At 42.9% G+C, this 19,906-nt stretch overlaps 1 protein-coding gene across 8 annotated transcripts in view; it reads right to left on the bottom strand.

Moving 5' to 3' along the window:
• The window catches only part of LOC100748649 (protein dead ringer), a 139,541-nt gene that overhangs the window by 112,608 nt on the left and 7,027 nt on the right, over positions 1-19,906 (bottom strand). Inside the window, exon 1 of one of the 8 annotated variants that reach the window (XM_033321521.1) lies at positions 9,566-9,587. The exons of 6 other annotated variants lie outside the window; for them this stretch is intronic. The gene's annotated coding sequence lies outside the window, so the exon portion shown is untranslated. Of the gene's footprint in view, positions 1-3,883; positions 4,217-9,565; positions 9,588-19,906 lie in introns of those variants that run through there. One more of the 8 variants, XM_033321522.1, reaches the window with a different exon arrangement.

Genomic DNA, 19,906 nt, shown 5'->3' with positions numbered 1-19,906 from the left:
TAACAAAGATAGGTATAACTTGTATCCAAAGGGTAAAAAGTTTATTCAACCGATGCTAGTATTCGTGATTGTAATTATCATAAATCAGTAGCGCGTGTATGTGATTTTCTACAAGTTATTTTATTGTTTATTTTATTACTAACTCTTATATATTGCCTACTTGCTGACTCAAATAATCTCAATACAAGATCCAAATCATTTCTCTGTTTTACGAATTTGTTCTTGCCGAAATAAAACACGACGTCCTCCTATACTTTTCTCGTTATACTAGAAGTCAATAGTGTCTTTTTAATATACGACAAGCTTGATTATTCTATACAAAATTCAAGATTGAATTTTAATCTGTAGAAGCTTAGATGGCTGAAATAACACTAAGTTCTTCTGTTTCTCCAAGTTTTTCTCCACCTTCGATTCGAGTCGATGACTACGAACGCATCGAGAGTTTATTTATCGCCGGGACTGTATCTCCAAACATACCCAACGCAGTCATCCTATGAGTTTTTCGAGAAGAACCGCAGCACGAGATTATACCAGATGCTCTTGGAAAGAAACAGCCTTGACCTTGGAGCGTGGTAGCGTTAGAACAGAAGCGCGTGCCTACTCATTTGCTTATCTACTACCAAGTGCTTCGAAATCGTTCTACGTTCGCTTCAATTTGACATAGCTGCCTCTTGTATAGCGTGTTGTAATCGAGGAAAGAACACGGCGAGGCTCGTAATTTTGTGGAAAAGATTGCAAATTAGCCGGTGCGGTCAACTTTCAATTTCAATACGATTCCGGAAGAGCGAGTGGCTTCCGTGTCGTTAACGTTTATGGGTCGATTCAGCGACAGATGTATTTTAATAGATGTTCACCACCTTCAATTTTCTTGGGCTGCGATCGACGATTTGGAACGAAAACACATTTTCAGGCAGAATGCACGCGTTATTTACGACCGATTGAAACGCGTATCTCACGATCGTTCACGGAAATTGCACAAGTCTTCTGCTGGTAATAAATTTAACGAGTGTACAGCTTCCGCTGTCCATCGTTATGATATTCTCATAATCTTCTAATTTGTGCTTTTCTATAATTTCTATAATTTTTATGTAGAATCATCGACGAATCTACCAACAGGTAATCAATCGTTTTATAGGAGTTATTTAAGCCTTTCGCCTAGTATCGGGTTAATTATCTTCATTTCTGATGTGCTTGGTTCAAAACTATTATTTCTCTAACCGCATCGCCGAAAATTCAAACGAATCTTATATAAAAGATATTTAATTTCACTAGGAAGAATGAATAAAATATTTGGACTTTTCCCCTAAATTCTTATTTACATACTCGGTAGGCATATGATATCTTTTGTGAGACATAGCTATAGGTTGAATCCATAAAGATGGGAAGCTACAATATTTTAAAAAATATGTCACAAGCTTACGTATGTGTCAAGTAATTAATATCCATTAATTGGATAGGTTTGCGTGAAAATGATCAATGGCGATGCTATATCTTCGATAACAGGGTGACTAGACACTTGCACTGGATCGAAAGACAGCAGAAAGATCAAGGTACGAGGTGGTTAGCGTGATGCAAGGTCACTGAGAAGCAAAAGGAGGATCGACGCGACGATGACGATAGGCGATCGCGTGTCCGTTGGAAGGAACGGGAGCCGACAGTGGCTCTTTTGGCTGCTTGAATGAATAATCGGTCCAGGCTTACCGGTTGCTCGGATATACACGGAACTTCAGCCCGGTCGAAATTACGCCTCCGCGTAACCGTTCATTTAACGTTAATTTAATGATACACGAGCTTCGACAAAACAACTATTTCGCACGGGTCTGGCCTTCCTTCGCGGAAGGCAGGCTCTGATACCAAAGAATTTTCAGTGAAAACGCCTCGAGCTTCACCTAGGCTAACTACGTTTATTATATCGATGTAAAGGATGTCTTCAAATTACAGCATATGAAGCTGTGCGTAAGGGTTGTTTGAAATTATTTCCCTTCTTAATTCGCAACTTTGACAAGGGGATTGAAAATCATAGTGTACATCGATCCGCTACTAATTACCATGGGGAATAGCGTTTTCCATTTATTATCGTAGAAAATTGATCCTCTCCCTTAAGTCATGAAAACCTATCGTAGGAAAAAGTAAACTTTTAATTTAATTAATCATCGAACCAAAGGAACGATACTTCGAAAAGTTAAAATACGTGACTAAATTCAAACTCATAGACCATTGGCTTGCATCGATGTGATCTTCGATCTGCCAAGTATCCAGCGTCCAAAAAGGAAAAAACCGTCGAACGTACGAAGCCCGAACGCAGTGAAAGGAAGAAGTTCGCACCATAGGATCGGTTGTGTCAGGCTAATGTCGTTGACGATGGCGTGCGAAATACGAGGGTGTATACCTGGAAGCTATCGTTTCTCGCTGGTTAGAGAGTGATCGTGATTTTTGCCAGACCGATGTGCCATTTAAGACGAGGCTAAAGATAAAAGGTGATACGCGTTTCGAAAGATCGCATCGAACGTGACACGGCCGCAGACATCGCTAACGCGAGACACACAGTTGAACGAAAGGGGAGAAAAAGAAGGCTGGGAGGAGCTGTTCTCGGACGGCAAAGTTGGCGTTCGAAGCTTTTCGACTAACGCAATAAAGGCGCGCGCGATAATATTGCGAATAATAAATATCAGGATGTAAATCCGTTGGCAAAGGTAACGTCGAGCATAAATCAAGAATGGCGGAGCTGCGAGAGGGCGACGGGACGGTCGGTCGCGAACCGTTCGTCCATCCGTTTTGTACCCTCGTAGAATCGCGTCGTAAACTCGTCAAACTCACCTCGCGAAATAGCATTAACTACTGGGATAATACAATCGTCGCTCGCATATATGGGATTGCGTACGAAGTTGGAAGAAAATCATTCTCCGGCTTCTGGGGGAGGCGAAAAACGTCTACTCGAGCGGACGAAATTTCGCCTTGCATTCTAGTACTGATTATCCACCACTGTTCGGGATATCGACCAAAGATGTTCATTCATTTGAGAGACTATAGCGATTATCGGTTTGGAAAATATTTTACGATCTATTTCTGCAATTGAACATTGAACTCGAGGGTGGGTGTACGAGTACCTTGTACAACTAGCACTCGCGTTATAGTTTCTTCTCAAGATGTTTACTACGGCTGCTTCCGGAATATGAACCAATTTCGAATCCCGAGAGTGCTCTCGTGAGAATAGTCGGAAGATAGCTATTCAGGAATGCAAAATAGATAGAGTTTTATTATACAACTGTGGAAAATTCCCTATTCCTTAGACGTCTATTAAATATATCCAGATAGAAAGCCATTAGCATACTAATTTTTCCCGTCTAATCGTTTCTGCGTTTCATCTTCTCTCAACCAAGATTACTATTTCCTACACGTACATTTAATTTTACTCTTACAAAACAAGTATTTTGAAATAATAATCTTATCTCTCCTATGTTCTATAGAATATATATGATGATATATAGAGTCTTTTAGAGTCGGTTTTAGTATGAAAAACCTTGAAACATTCAGACATATGCAAAGCTTAATAGATAATCTGCTAATGAGAAACAGCTATAATGTGCTGTCATATATGTCGATCGGTCGATAAATAATTAAACAATATTATAATTTTCGCGAGGAAATTCTTGGTTCGTACGTTTCGATGCAAAAAGGGCAACTTCCCACGTGAATCGATGCTCGATACCAGTTTGATCCCTTCGAAGGCGAGTCGTTTCGAGAAGAACCTCTTCGATAGATTACAGGGATTGCCTCGACAAAAAGCGCTAATTAATCCAATTATCGAGGACGCTATAACCTAAACACGAGATCAAAGATGATCCTCGTGTACGGCTTATTATATACTGCCTACTATACCAACCTTTTCAGGAACATCTGCAGTCACGCAATGTCCCGATCAAATTCGTGGAATAACTTTATATGCTTCTTTAACCTTCCGTTTATTCCGTGAGAGAATATTCATCGCAGTTTGAATATCAAATATGCCTCCGAGAAATTATTGCCAATACATTATTGCACGCGGTAACATCGATTTTGCGGGAAGGTTGTGTCGATTCAACATCTTCACACAGAACATGCAATGCATGAATTTCTATAGAACTTCGATATTCCATTGAACTGGATCGGCGAGTTATTGAATTTGCAGCATCTTCGATCTATTAACTTTTTGTGGTCGTACGTCAAACCGGACCTGACGCTCAATTTCGTTTCATTTTTCTTGATTATAATTTAAGATTATACGATTCTCAATTATAATTTAAGATTATACGATTCTCGATTATAATTTAAGATTACGATGCTCGATCTTAAGAATTAATATAAATTCGATTCTCCTCTCGATGTCTCGAGTATCGAATTTTATTCTCTATCGAATGCAAACGATTAAATTTGTATGTTTGACGCGTCCACACGCAGAAAGTATACGATCCTGCTAAGAAGTAGTTTCGCGGGCGGTTTAGTACGAATAAATCGAATGAAACGCAACACCGTGCATAAATCGCGTTGTAACGCGTTGAATCGATGTTGTGGAACTGCTACCGAGGTGGTCCCACCAGTCTACGAAGCTTAAAGGCGGCTTAGAGAAGTGGCGACCGCGTAAAGGTGTGTTTATAATAAAGTGCGCGGTCGCTGCGAGTCCGTAAACTCTGTTTCGTTCAGCGCGACGAGATACGTGAGAAAGCGAGAGGGAGGTGACATATTGGCCTGTAAAAGCTTCCAGGGTGTTGTTGACGTTGCTATGTCAAACAGCATCGCGTAACCATATTTACGTAGACAGATGCGCTCTGGCCGTTCCTACTTTAACGATGGAAGTATTCCAAGAGTATAATCGAGTCCAGCGACCTCGGATTTAAGCGATATTTCTTTGAAATATGGAACAGTTTATCGTTCGTCAGTACTTCAATTTGTTACTAGTACGATCATATGAAATAAAATAAGGTTTATACGTCCTATTTAACATTCTCGTCAAATAGAATATCGATATATTTTTGTTCTACCTTTTTCCACTATCAATGGCAATTCGATCGTGGTAATGGTATAAATTCTGCGTTATAACTGACCTACTAAGAACGAAGCAAACTGTAAAATGATTTCTTGAATAGCTTTCTCCGTTGCCTTTTCACGCATTAAAAAGGACATGTTAATAAGCTTACCGATACAAGATCGATCTTCATCTAACGAAAGAATTAGTTTTGGAATTATTCGATTTCTCTTTAGAGAGACTACGAGAAACGTGATAATTTAATGGACGATTTATTGGACGTACACGATATTAACTAACAAATGTCCTTTGCATTAGTAGGAAATATTCTGGTGAACACGTGACATACATTTTTGCTCATGACGGTTTTGAAATATGTTAGCCTGGACTGCCTCTGCTTCTGCGATAACACACATTTCACGATCACGGCATGGTTGTGTCGGTCATCTGAGCCGTTCTTCTCGCAAACGAAATTTGAGAAAACCCGTTTCCTCGACGTTCCGTTCGTATCGAATGGCGCGAATGTACACAGCTACCGTCTTCTGGTTATGGATTTCATGGAAATAAAAAGTTCGCTATTTGCGTATTCCTGCTAATTGTGTATCGTAGAATATCTCTCGAGCCAAAGTTCCCCTCGAACCAAGAAGAAACCAAACGAAACCAGACAAATCCTGACTCGCCACGTACTAACGAAGCTAAAGTTGCTTTTCATTACCGAATTCAATTAATATTCTATCATACTAGAAGGTATTCGTGGAACAACTGAAGCTTATTCTCTCGAGACTCGTGCCAGGAGCGTGCATACACGTGCGTGCGGTTCTCTTTGAAAATTGGTCGCCGAGCCAGCGAAACAAATTTGTAGGTAAACAAGGTGGAACCTCGAGCGAACCGCTCAGTTTCCACGCTCTTTTCGATTGTGTGCTGCTCTGCCATAAAATCACGAGGTAGCGTATAAAGAGCAATTAGCCATCGTTCGTAAACCCAGTTCCCTTTCTTCGAGACTGATCAAACACGACGAATACGCTCGAACCTTGCAAACATCGGTTACGACGAACGCGAGATAAATCACGAAAGTAACGAGAGTAAATTAACGAAGTCTATCCGTTGGAAGTTCGAGCGAATTGGTTGTGATCGCGATTGCCTGGCCGATAAGGATGAAGATGAAGATGAAGATGAAGATGCGCGAGTAGAAGCAAACGAGGGGTTGGTTGATGGGTGGTGACGCGGCGCGCACAAACAAATTCGCGTATAGGGCGCGAAGACGGTAAACGAGAAAGAAACGGGATACCGTAAACACGGGGCTTCTCGCCACAGACTTAAGGTCTGCGCGTTAGGGAAGTTGTCGGTGTCAGCACGCGACCTCGCTGTATATACTGTGGCTCGCGAAAGTATTCGAACACTTGTAGCCATCTTTTATGAACGTATTAGCTATGTGTATTGTACGAAACGTTTCGAAATTTCATTGAACCTGTCTATCGTGATCGTACCGATCAAATTTCAAATAAATGTGAAAATATACATAGAAATTACAAAATGTTTAGCACAGATTTTAATAAACGGAACAAATTTCTTTTTAGATTTCATTTCTCCAATTATGCTTATGAACGTATCGAATTGCATTTGCAGTTTAGCGATCAGTGTTCAAATACTCTCATGAACCACTGTACACACCTTCAGCTGACTGCGTGCAGATCGTTTGCGTGTGCCCTCTTGAGTACAACATCCTTCTTGCTCGTTGCGGACCACGACGATAGCCAACATAAAGGAACACCTTCTTCCCCGATATAACCACGTACGTGCGAGATACACGCACCCTCGAATTCAACGAAAGGAACGATTATCGAACTCTTGAAATTCATCGATGACTACGAAAGTTTAAGAAATCGAAGAAGAAGAAGGCGTAGGGAGGCGTCCCTATTCCCACATCCGCCGGAAATAAACCATTTCGAAGTTGATCCTGTCCCCGGGTGCAGCCACACGTGGTGTTTCGTCTTCTTCGATGATCTCGAGGAAAGATTCTATTTTTAAGAAGAAATCTCTCTCTCTCTCTCTCTCTCTCTCTCTCTGTCCGTTTCTCGATAGATATCTCGTCCACCGTCCACCGTTGTAACGTTTAATTCTCTTAAGCTAGGAATATTTTAAGAGCACGGCCGAACAAATAAAAATCGCCGACCGACCGAGTAGGTGGGACGGTCTTAATGGTAGAAATTTGTCAGGCATCGGAGCGGCGAATAAAAGCCACGACGAGAACAGTTTACAAGGATGATATTTTTTCCGAGACGTCTCGATGGTGGCAATACGTTTCTCCGGGCGTAAACGTTCGATTTACGAGGTATACGTATAGACGCGTACGTGTACGAGACTCGTGGATGTAGGTACACTACCATTCATAAGTATCCAGAAACTTGCTTCGATGGATTTGTAGGGACAGTATTTAAATTTGACTGAAGTGTACAAATTGTACGATGAATTAATCATTCGAAACAATAATTACTACATTTTTATGGGTACAGAAGAATTTAAATTACTTTCTTATTAAGAGACGCAGTAACGAGACATTGCATCTCGTACATATATAGCCATTCTGAAGTTTCCGATTCACGCAAGATACAAATAAGATTTACACGCAAAAATCTCGTTAGATGTATGGAAAATCAAACGACGAACATACGCTTGTAAAAGATATATCGATTACAATATCATTTTATCGTCTATAATTTTGCCATTAAATCGCGAATATAAATGACAAATGTATATACATAGTAGTACATACAAGAAATAATAAAATACATTATCGTTATATTTTTGTACAGATAATTTAGATTTATAACTTGACGATCCCATAAAAGGGTAGTACGTGTTGCTTCTAACAACTAATTCCTGATACAATTGTACGCTTTGGCAAAGTTCACAATACTGTTGTTACGAGTCGATCGATGTTTCCGGGATACTTTTGTGCACTAGTGTATAAGAGTAAGTACTTATACGAGACGGTAGGGCGGTCGATCGTGTGCTCGGTAAGAAAACGCAACGCACCCGTCTTGCTCGCGGTAAGGTAGGTAATATCAAACGAGGCAGCGTTGTACGGATTCTGTTACTAATATGCCCCGGTAGCGCAGGAACCCCTGCGCTGCATATTATCCGATACCAATAATGCGACTAATCGAGTTAGCTTTACCCCTTAAGCTGATATGCAGCTTTATACGAGCTCAGCCCGACTAACGATTGCAACGCGATGCACGCCGCTGAACGCGATAGGCCACAAATTTTCATATCCGCCGCCCAGAGAATCTACTATCGTAAATTTAGCAATACATTACGCCGAACGATCGACCCACGGTGGCAGGTACTACTTGCGAACACTAAGACGCGAGACGTCCTGTCAGAAAATAATACCGAAGCAAGCAGGAACGACACGACTATTCTCTGCAAGATGAAGACCATCCCTTCGTTCGCGTCTTTCGACAAGCCGGTGGATTCTTTTCTCTTGGTTTACGGTCTAACCGGGATCGCAAAAAATCACGATCGTGAAGAGGCTAAGAAAAAACGTGCAGCTGGACTACGCGGCCACCCTTCTAGGCGTATGGTAATTCCTATTGAACGCGTAATTATATTAATTGTCGGCTTTCCTTTAGACAAATTGCGCCTTTAAAGCTGTTCGGTCTGTTTCACGATGGTCGAAAAACTTTCACGTTCCGATGGAAGATCGACGATTTTCTCCGTTCCTCTCTCTTTTCCTTGATTCCACGCGGAGCTGTTCGGATAGTTAGACAGAAGCATCTGCTCCGAAACAACCGTGCCATTGGCTGACAGACATATGAATATTTGTATTCGGTTTTATTGCTTCTACGATGCAATATAGTCAGGTGTGTTATTCTGTTTCATATAACCTTTATCGATGTCAACATGTTAAATTATTACGTGCATTTACAAAAAATCACGAAGGTAAAAAGAAACGGTGATGCAATTGAAATGGTTAAGATTGTAAAGAAAAATATGAAGAAAAATACGACGAAACTTAGAAGGAAAATTACGAGTAAGGCTATGGAGAGGGCTATAAAGAAAACTACGAAGAAAGTTAAGAAGTAAGGCAGAAAGAAAACTACGAAGAAACAATAGAGGGTTAAAAATCGTGGGACGATGCCATAGGAGCGCTTACAATTTCCGCTGCAGAAACGGCGTGGCTGACGAGTGGCCGTGTGTGCACGTGGAATTCGGCTATTAAGCCGAAACCCTGAACAGCCTATAAAATTCGTGTAGTCCCGCGTTGTCTGCGAGGGTACATTAAACGCTTGTGGTTATAGACCTTATATACTTTCTGCACAGGTGTCCCGGGGTGCGGACTGGGTCTCGGACGAAAAGTTGTATCGTTAGACGACGAGGTAGCCAAGATACCTTCGCTCGTTTCGTCCACTCTAAAATCTCGACGATCGGCTTTGAATTTACTTTGAGAGTGTCTGCTCGGTATCGTATCGAAATTATAGTTATCGAAGTTTGAACAAAGTTTCTTCGGAGTGGCGCGTTGCAACGTTCTCCGTCTTTCTCCTTTACTCTTTTACTTACCGCTTCATTTTCTCTCTCGCTCTTTCTCTTTCTCTTCCTCCCTCCTGCTTTCTCATCGAAACGCGAGCGGCCCTCTTCGACGCTTTACGATCTCTAATTATAACGATTACGCCGATCTTTTACGGGGCGAACTTTTGTTCCTGTTGGCTGGATGTCCTGCTTCTGGGAAAGACGGCAGGAGAAGGAAAGAGGACACGAAGCTGGAGAAGCGAGCGTGGAGAATCAGACCGGAGGAGTGGATTCCTCCAATCCGCGTTCGAATCTTGAATCCTGCCGGCGTGCAACGGATTCGGTCTGCAGTCGACAGGGCGGCGCGATTCGACAGCCCCCGAGCGGTATATTCAAAACGATCTCGCTCACTCCTGTCCCTTCTTGCTCCGAGATTCCCTTCCAATCTTGCCTCTTTTCATTCCACCACGAGTCAGAGTTCCATCTTGGATATCTCTCGCGCTAGCTTCCACTGAAACCAGCCTCGTGAGTCACGGAACTCCCGTATCGGGCCGCGTGAACGGTGCCTGTTCGCGTATAGCGAGACCAGAGCGAAATGCAGCGTTGGGATGAACGCCCTCCGGGTTAAAATATATTACAAGATGTTTCCAAGATTGCACTTTACTTCCGAGAATGATGATACAGCGGAGGAGAGAACGGTCACGAAGATTTATATTATTTACGCCGGTATCGAATCTAACTTGGGCCATGTTCAGCGATTCCAACGCAATTGTTTAATAACACACCGGCGTTCTTCGGCAGCTATTTAACGTCCAGGCACGTTACTATCGTTGAACCTGATTTTTCACGCTTCCGAGAGCAAACAAAAACGGAAGGAAAGGAACGGCTTTAAGATAGAAAGAGCAATTACGAATGCATTCGATCGCTTTGAAATCCTTAACGTTGTCTGTAGAGCGAATACTCAACTGCCGCGTATCCTCGGGGCAGCACGATGCGAAACGCTCCAGCGATATATTCGCAGTCATTTGCCGGCTCTTCCTACCCAGCCCTCTCATCCGTCTCCACCGTTCTCCTTGATCGTCTAGATCCTTTATTTCCCTCGTGGTATTTCGACTAGGTTCGATCCTACGCTGCAAACCTTCCAACAACCTTCGTAACGATCCAGGAAAAATTACACTCGGCAATATCAAAGTATTATTCCCATAAGGAAAACCTATCAAACGAATCTGCAAGCAACACGGATGAATTAAAAAAAACGAGGAACTAGCGTTCGCAGAAAAATAAGCCCTCTGGTGTTCCTGCAACAGCAGCATCAAAGCTGCACGCGAACGAAACATCGTTCAAGGTGAAATGCATCGCAGCTACCTAGTTGCCCTTCTTGCAAACGTGACTGTCTATCCATGCAACATCGATATTCGTAACGACGATAAAACAGCTTAGTAAAAACGGCAGAGATCCATGAAATCCTGCGGCCGATAATATTCGTAATTCAGCGAGCGGCAGGTTCGCGTGGTTTCGAAGACATCTCAACAACTCGCGGCGTTTAACCCTCTCGCAACTAAATCCCTGGCAATTACGCGGCGCGCCATTACTGCCCCGAGTAGTTTCCAAGCTCGCGATAGCCGTAACGTTTTTCGCGCTACCAAGTACATATATACGTTATACAGCTGCATTCCGTAATACGACGTTTCGACCGCGTAAGAAGCGGCCGACGTGTCCCGGCTATCCGTTGATAATGTCGATACGGTATACGTGAGTGGCACGCCACTACAAAGAAGTGTCTTCCGAGTTATGAGCCCGTTATGTGCATTCTGCGGATAGCGCGTTCGCGTATTCAACGCGAGGACGTGCCCCGGTCTGTGTATCGGTGGTATGTACCATACGAAGATGGTATATAAGCAACGTGCACCGGTCGAGAAAGAAAGAAAGAGACAGAGAGAGAAAGAGAAAGAGAACGGTCAGTAAGTACATAGGATGAGACGTTTATATACCCCCGACGATGTCTATAACGCCTCGAGTTACGAGACGCCTTTACGAGCGAATGCAACTCGCGCCAGACGTCAAGAGGCGAACCTCCGTTTCGAAGTTTGATGGCGCGACACGGGCCCCAAGCATAACCTCCGAAATATCTCCCTCTCTTCTCTTTCGTTCGGAAACATCCACCACCCCTCTACATCTTTACGTGTTTATCTTCCCTTTTTGTAACGTAGAGACCAGCGTGGATCCTTTCTACGACCCCCAACATTCTTATTAAAACACCATTACCCTTCCACGAACGGTGGTTTCAGTCCCATTTGGCGTCTGGTAACTTTCCCCGGCTTAACCCTGATTATCTTCGTGGAGAAAATTGAAGTTTCTATTCCGTTGGAATATTTCACGCAAACAGACGTTATCTATCTACGAGAGAGTAGCGCACAACAGGTGTGTCTTTAACGAGAAACGTCATCTCTCTCACTCGAGTTTATGCAAATGTCCGGAAACGCGTGCGATTTCAAAGAAGAACCGGTCGAACGAAGATTGCAGCGCAATTGTTACAATGTTAAAGTTGTCACGCGGACGGCTGTTTTCTTTTTACTTGCATTGTTTCGCCGCGTGGCACACGAGAGAATTTCCATCGGATGACGGCGTGTTTCCCGAGTCGTAATTCCCTCACTCCGCGTTCGAGTAGCACAAGCCGGCTCTCAGCCATTAAATTAATAATTTGTGGTCGACAACGGCATTGTGAGATCCGATGCAATCGTTATAATATGCAGGATTTTATTATCGGCCCCGATGGCGTATGCTAATTTACTGCTAATTGTATTCCGCGGGCGACAATGATGCCTCGGCTGGCAGAATGCAATCGCTGCCGCAAACGAACAAACGGCGACTACCCGTACAATGCGACCGCGTGTATACCGTTCTACGATTGTTGGAATTGTTGCTCGACCCAACCGACCATGCGGCGAACGAAAAAGAAAAAAGGAAAAAAAAAGAGAAGAAGAAGGAGAAAAAGAAAAATAGTCGGCTACGTGATTTTCACTGACGCGCGTGAAAAATTACCAAGTAAAATCCAGCCACGTTATCGCCACGACAGCCTTCAAGGATTTTCTATAAATAAGGCAGAGAATTAACGCGAAAACGTTATTGCTCCGTTAGTTGCGTTAAAAAAATTTGCTCGCCAACCGTTACGTCCGATGAAAGTCGAATCGAAACGAAAAGAGTGTAACAAGGTAATGATCACTTTCGAAGAAAGATATTTATGGCAGAGGAATTGCGTAACAATAAGCGTTACGGTGCAAGGGCAGCAGCCGCATAAATTGAACATTCTTGCGACGTAAGACGATCCAGTCAACGGTAGCATCTGAATTTCATGCATTAACGGCAGACTAAGATCTACGAGAACGGAAATTGAAAGGTTCTTTTCTAAAACCTTTTCGTCTCGAAACATACGGTCGGCACGTGCGGCCTACCCTCCAATGTCCCTTTTGCTAGATACAACTCAAGCTCCAGTGATTCTCATCTTTTCCTCGGATATCTTATGTAAATACGCAAACGAATTCTAATCCATCATGTTTTCGTGTCTCTTTCCATTGCCATAGACTAGGAAGAGCATAGATTACCCGCCAAATATTGTTATACCATATATCATCTTTTTCATTGTCCACGGTTACGTTTATGGTACTTGGCGCATAAATCAATAAAATCGATCCTTTATTTTCTAAATAGCCCGGTAGTAAAAAGGAAATTCTGCAACATGGCGAAGATTGTGCGGAGGAAGGAAACGACAAGGTCGAAGTTTCTACAAGAGACAAGTAACAGGGCCCAGGGTTGTCTTAAGACCCCCCAGCGAGAGGGTCTCTCTCGATCGATAATTCCAAAGAGATACCAAGGTTTTCAATACACAATGACTGTCGATATCGTCGTCGTCCATCTAGGAACCGTCTCCGTCTGAGATCCTCAGGTCCATCCGAAGAGAAACTGCTGTTCGCCCTTGAATTCCCGGGACTGTTAGTCCTCGTGTTTGCTACGGTGTGTTGGCTGCAGCAACCGACCAACTCTTCCTTTCCGCCCCGAATCCTAAATCTCTACGGATGTCCCTAACGGAACCCCTAACTTACAGTCCTCTGACGCTATTTTCCTCGTAGCTTAGGCGCTTTCTTATCGTTCTGTTACGATTTCTAGCAATATTGCAATGTTTTTAACGGAACTTTTTCCAACCGTACTTCCTTCGATGTTTTAATTGCCGACAATCAAATAGTAAATTATTGCAAGTTTTTCGAGAAAATTGCTGCAGGATCGGTAGGGTCGTAAAACGTGGTTGTTTTCGACGATCGGACGAGGCAACAAAATATCGCCGATAGAAACGGCGTAATTAACGACGAGGAAGGCGCGAAACTAAAGTCGTCGCGAAGGCGAAACGGTATGTCCTCATTCGGATGGAAAAGAAACGGCCAGAGATACACTTGTACGTAATCCTCCGAGGGACTATATCCCATTACGGAAGACATCAAAGCCAGCGTTACCAGCGGCACGATCCACGGATTTATTAAAATGAAAGTAGGGCGTGCGTAAAGTGCATAGTTTGAAACGATGCAAAATCCTGCGAGCGTGATTCGTTCGTACGCAGTAACCGCAATACCCGATTATTATATCTCTGCTTAGTAAAATCAATTGACGGTAATAAATATCGATAATAACACGCTCTTGGTCGTCCCAGCTACGAGATACTTTGGCCGCAGCTGCACGCTCTGCATGGATAATTATTACAAAAGCGTCAACGGTAAATACCGGTGGATGCGGCACGATATTTTAGCGCTGCTACAGCTGGAGCTTACGTACGCTCGATAACTTTCGCTTCGTGAAAAATGTAGAACGCCATTGTGAACGCACCTTTCGACCAAAAATTAACAGGTATATAGTAGAACAATATGGGAATTTCTTGTACGATAGGGAGATTTGGAATGACAAATTTGGAAAAGACGAGTAGTCTTTTTATTCATAAATCTTAAAGCTTCTATTTTTGGGCAGTATGGTTTTCTGGTAGCAGCGAGCGTGTTAATAGTTGCTCTAACGAGGAAAGGTTTTATTCTGTATTTCCTTTCGATAGACAATGGTGTACCTGTGACGAGTTGGATAAAGTAATCCAAAGTAAGCAGATAATCGATCCTCTGATAGAAATTGAAGAAATAAAGAAATGTTTTAGCAAGAAAATGACTGGAACCATATGTAGTTCAAAGCTAGAAACTTCAATGTATAAATAAGTCACTGATTCAATGGAATATCTATATTCATAGGAACGACGGGAAATAAATATTTATAGAATTTGCACGGTTTTCCCATCGAAATTAGAAGAAGAAACCTCGTTATTGTTTGCATCATGCCTTAACAGGAAGTGACAATTTTATGGAGGAAATGAAAATGTCCTGACATTGCGGATGAAAAAATAGAAAGTGCCTATCTCCCTGTCCTCGTAGAAGTTATAAAGTCATCGACTGACCTGCCTGGCGACAGTCACTTTCTACAAAATTATTTCTATTGTTTGAATAGGTCAAAAGCGAAGAACGCAGCCCTGGAAAACGCAGTGGATGGTTTCTAGGAAAACGGACCTTCTAAGATAATGTTAAAAGCTATTTTTCTTAGGGCCTTAATCCTTTTCCTATGGAATATTCCACGATTCTTGAAAAAGCATGGATGTCATGATTTATAGCTTTTAATGCAAGCATAAATCACTACTCAAATACACATAAAAGGCGAACTTGGAACCCAATTGTCGTCTTCAAGCTATAAAAGGGTTCTACTTATTATACATATATATTAGAAGGATTTATAAATCCTGTTATAAAGCAAATGAAATAAAGCTTATTTGCAAATGTAAGATATAAGACAAAGTATATGGATAACCCACCCATTATTTTGATACAAAGTTCTACGCTCTTTACTAGTTGAAATAAAACGTGTGTAAACGTTGTACGAAGTCCTTAATTAAGACCAGATAGGAAAGCTTCGATAATCGAAAAATTCTAAAAAGATCACAAAATCATAATCCGTCTGTCTGTCAAGTCGTCTTGTAAACGCTCTTATTTAACCAACGAGGAAGAAACTTTGGGAATGGAAATTTCCGCGTACGCACTGAACATCGTCTAGCTACCGTTAGTAAAATTATTTCGCGGGCGCTCCTATGCCTCTTATTTTGCCGCCATTCCCAGGCGAGGCGATCGACCCCGATCAAAACGGTACACAACCGAGAGAAACAATTGCCTTTTCAGATCCGGAGTATTTAGGTTAGAAACCGGCGCGATCCCCGATCGTAGAACATCGAGGTGGCCGTACGAACATTAATAGTCACGGAATAGAAGCCTTGGCTAAGATCGTAAAAATATAATTGCACCGATTGCAACAGCGTTATCCAGGCACCGGTGCGGATAATGATACGTGAATGGGCGAGTTACAGCACTAGAGTTGGTCAGGCATCTCTTTCGTGGCCACACACACACACACACACACACACACGCGCGCGCGCGCGCGTATATAGACGTATATAGAGTCCCGTTCCGGTATCGGTGCGCGGGCGCGAGTGCACGACAGAGTTGCCGTGTGCGTGTGCATTAAGGCACAAAGTGCATTGGTTGCGCAAACCACCATTACGCTCGGTGCACACAGTTGCATACTGACGAGAAGCAACAGCCTCCTGCTAAACCGCTTCCACTATAGGCAACGTTCAACCTCGTGGAACAGATTATTCTAGCCTATTAAATATATTAACCAAAGTTATTCCTCGATAAATCATTGTGTTCTAACAACTTGTACGGAAACCACCACCTCTGCCGCGGAACTCGTTCCCCCTTCAATACCGATTCCTCGCACGCGAGACACGAGTTCTCCCGATAATTTCATTCGTTCGAGCAGCCACTGAATTAAGAAGCGAATACCAAGGCGTTCCACAGAGAGGTTCTCGAAGGTTTCTCGAGATTTCTCTGGCATCGTTATCCAACCAACTACTTTCGACCTATCGAAACGCGACACCACGAGTAGTTCGACAGCCACGAAATCGTGTCCTGACGTTGCTTCATCAGACAACGAGCACATACAAAATTAAATTAAACTCGTCTCTCTCCGTTTCTCGCGTGGTTCCACGAAGCGATCAGGTAAGGAGTCGACGACCCGACCGACCTGGAGGAGACCGGTGTACCGTGCAGCAGAGGACTCGGACCAAGAGAACGAAGAAGCGTCAGCGCCATCGGAGAAAGAGAGAGCAAAAGGCGCGAGTAAAGTTGAAGAGTCAACAAGAGGGTTCGTGGTCGGTCGTGGCACGTCTCTGGCTCTCGATGTTTGCACGAGTTCGACGAAGAAACCCGTTTCGCCTTTTTCCTCCGCGCCTTCCTCGTCGCCGGGCATGCACGAGCATCCACGAGAGTCCATCGAGTTAGCGTTTACTTAGGACCCCGCGCGATACACAAGGTGGCTCAAATTAAATATCCCAACCGAGAGTAGGGGTATACTCAAAAATACGAACGATTTCCCTTTTTCAAGTTTGCCGGCGACACGCTACGAGCGATTCACGATCGTAAAATAATGTAAGTCCGATCGATATTCCATTCCACGCCGGATATGACGCAAACTTGGCTCGAAGAATGGAAAACGGAACACCGATTGTAAATTAAGAGAAACTATTCACGATTCTTGGAAACGGTAGAAAAGAAAAAGAAGAGACAAAGAATTCGCCTATCTACCATTCCTAGTTAACAGTCTCTCAATCATCCGAAAGCCCGCACAGCTAAAATAATTCGCTTGTTCCGACACGACAAAAGGATAATGTAGCATAGAAGGGAAGGTAAGAAAACGCGTCGCTGCAAGAAACGGCAGTTTTGTGAAAGCTCCTCTGCGTGAAATCGGCTTGGCCTTAGCGGTGCTTTTACAGGCGGTACATGGGAGCTCTGACAGGGGAGAATCGGTAGGCTCGTGCCAGGCCCATTACCTGCATGGGGTCTTTTCCAACTAAGAGGACCCTACGACCACCTTGGTGGCAGTAGCCACCTTATAAGTCTTGCCTAATGGTCGCTCGTACCTTTTCCTTCGAGGCACGATGGGGTGTGATAGCCAATTGGGTGCTAACCTTAGAAAGTTCCACTTGACTCGTAGAAGACAACAAACAAACCCGAAAGACAGCAGCCTGTTCCGTTCCAAAATCAGATCCGATGTCGTTCTCCACTTTTTTACACCGTCTTTCACTTTCCCTTGGCATACGCGTTCTCCCGCGCCCTTTTTACAAGTACATTTTACTATACTGCTTCGTTTGAAAATAGAACCAATGCGACATGTACAGAACAAAATGCAATTTTCAAAGAAAAATAATCGCCAAATTACAGACTCTTTTTTACGTGCCCTTGGCTAAGTTAGTTTCAAGGGATGACAAAAAAGTTAATAGAATATTCAGTGTCCGCCAGCCAACCAACGACTGGTACCATAAAGACCAGGATAATTTATGAAGCACAGTTCATCGAACAGAAACGAAAGCGAGGCTATCAGAATTTTATTCCTCCTCGTTCGCTCGTAATTTGTAGCAGAAGGAACGTTCCAGGTTGCACTGTTAAGGGTATATTGAACGCAGAAGGCTCATCGCACAGATAGGAGGCAATGTAGTTAAAGAACTCTTCGAGACATCGTGTAATTGACAGTTACATTCACAGAACTAGGGATATCCGTGGTTGCTGATCCACGAGCAATCAACGAGGCGGATGAGAGTAAGTACTCGAGTCGTTAAGTGTAACGCGATGTTCGACAGTTATCCGGATATTCTTACGATCGGCACATGGGACACAATTTGATACATTTAGTGACGTCACCTAAGATGTATAATTACTATAATAATAGATACCACTTACAATTAGTAAAGAATATTTGACGCACGTTGAAGGTTATACGTATATCATTTACAACATATAATCACCCCCCTAATGATAGAAGTTATGACAATAGAAATTATGGCAATAGATATGATGACCCTCGATCGATTATGTCTAATTCCGGTCATCGTTAACATGATCAATGGCAACTCATTTTTAACCAGAGATAAGACCTCTATAATGTTACTTCGCATCGAACATTTATACGAAACCAAGCGAAATAGCCATCAGCTTGATATTCGAACGTATCGATAACCTATATCACTAATGCATTTACCGTGTGTTATCGCAAAAATAAATATATCCAAACAGCGTAATGACGCAAAATTCATGTTACTAATGCAAATTTTAAGAATAATGTTTTTACGATTTTTTAAATACGATACGTATTCTCAGTTAACAAAAAAAAAGGAGGAAAAAAAAAGAATATCGTCAATACTACCAAGAAATAATTATTTCATCCTCGTACGCAATCGATGCATGTAAAGCACATGCGATTTCGAGCGAACGGCGACACGTGTGAAACGGCGGCGTCACGACGAATTGTCGGCTGCCATTAAACGACGCACGCGAACCTAAGAAATCGAAATCGAAAGCAGAGTGGAGATATCGGCGCGTCGGCGTTCCATCGAACGGAGTTCTCGGCGCGGCGCATACATAAAGGCAGGCGTGACCGCGGCACGAGCTTGGACCAATCGCGATTCAGCCTGGTCCACCGCTTTTTTTTTTCTTTATTTCATTCACTCTTTCTCCCCCCTTTCGTCTACGCGGCCACACTGATTCCCCACCATCGGCATAAACTCTGTGCTCACGGGCTCACGGCCCGTTGGATCGCGATCACGCGCATTGCAGCTGCAACGAGGAATGCATGCGCGCTCCGCGAATCGCGTCCTCAACGATGCGCCCCGATGAACGCGAAAACCGCTTTGACGCCATCGCGGCGATCTTCGCGATAAAATCGTTTTCACCGATCCATTAGTCCGCGTCCGACACCGTCTTTGAAAATTCACGAACAGGGCTATGCGATTTCGCGCGATGAATCCTTTACTCCGCCCCTGCAACACCGTTTCATAGAATCGTCGTGTTCGTGGCGTTATATAGTGATATAAACTCGTTTATATAAGCGACTCGATATAAACTCGTTTTTCCTCGAACATGTATAATTCGTGAAATATCAACCCTTGATGACATTTTCTCCAAGTTGTTTCCGATTGTATAGATATTTTTTGATAGAAAAATTCGATGTGATAAAGCTCTTTTTTTCAGTTGAGATTCGAGTTATACCAACCTTGACTGTATCAGAATTAAAGGAATCGTAGCAAAAATTTCCCTAATTCGTTAATTCTACGCAGAAAATAATACTCTAGCAATCTTAAGTTCTGTTCAGGAAATTATTTTCTTTTTTATTTGCAAAATATTCACATTATGCAAATGTTGTAAACGTACCCGTGATTATACGTTTATCTAATCTTGGTTGATTAGAATTGTGCACGATCTGGACATAGAT

This window comes from Bombus impatiens, unplaced genomic scaffold (assembly GCF_000188095.3).
Source record: "Bombus impatiens unplaced genomic scaffold, BIMP_2.2 scf_0463, whole genome shotgun sequence".
In the NCBI taxonomy this organism is placed as follows: domain Eukaryota; kingdom Metazoa; phylum Arthropoda; class Insecta; order Hymenoptera; family Apidae; genus Bombus; species Bombus impatiens.
This window is presented reverse-complemented; position numbering and strand designations above follow the sequence as displayed.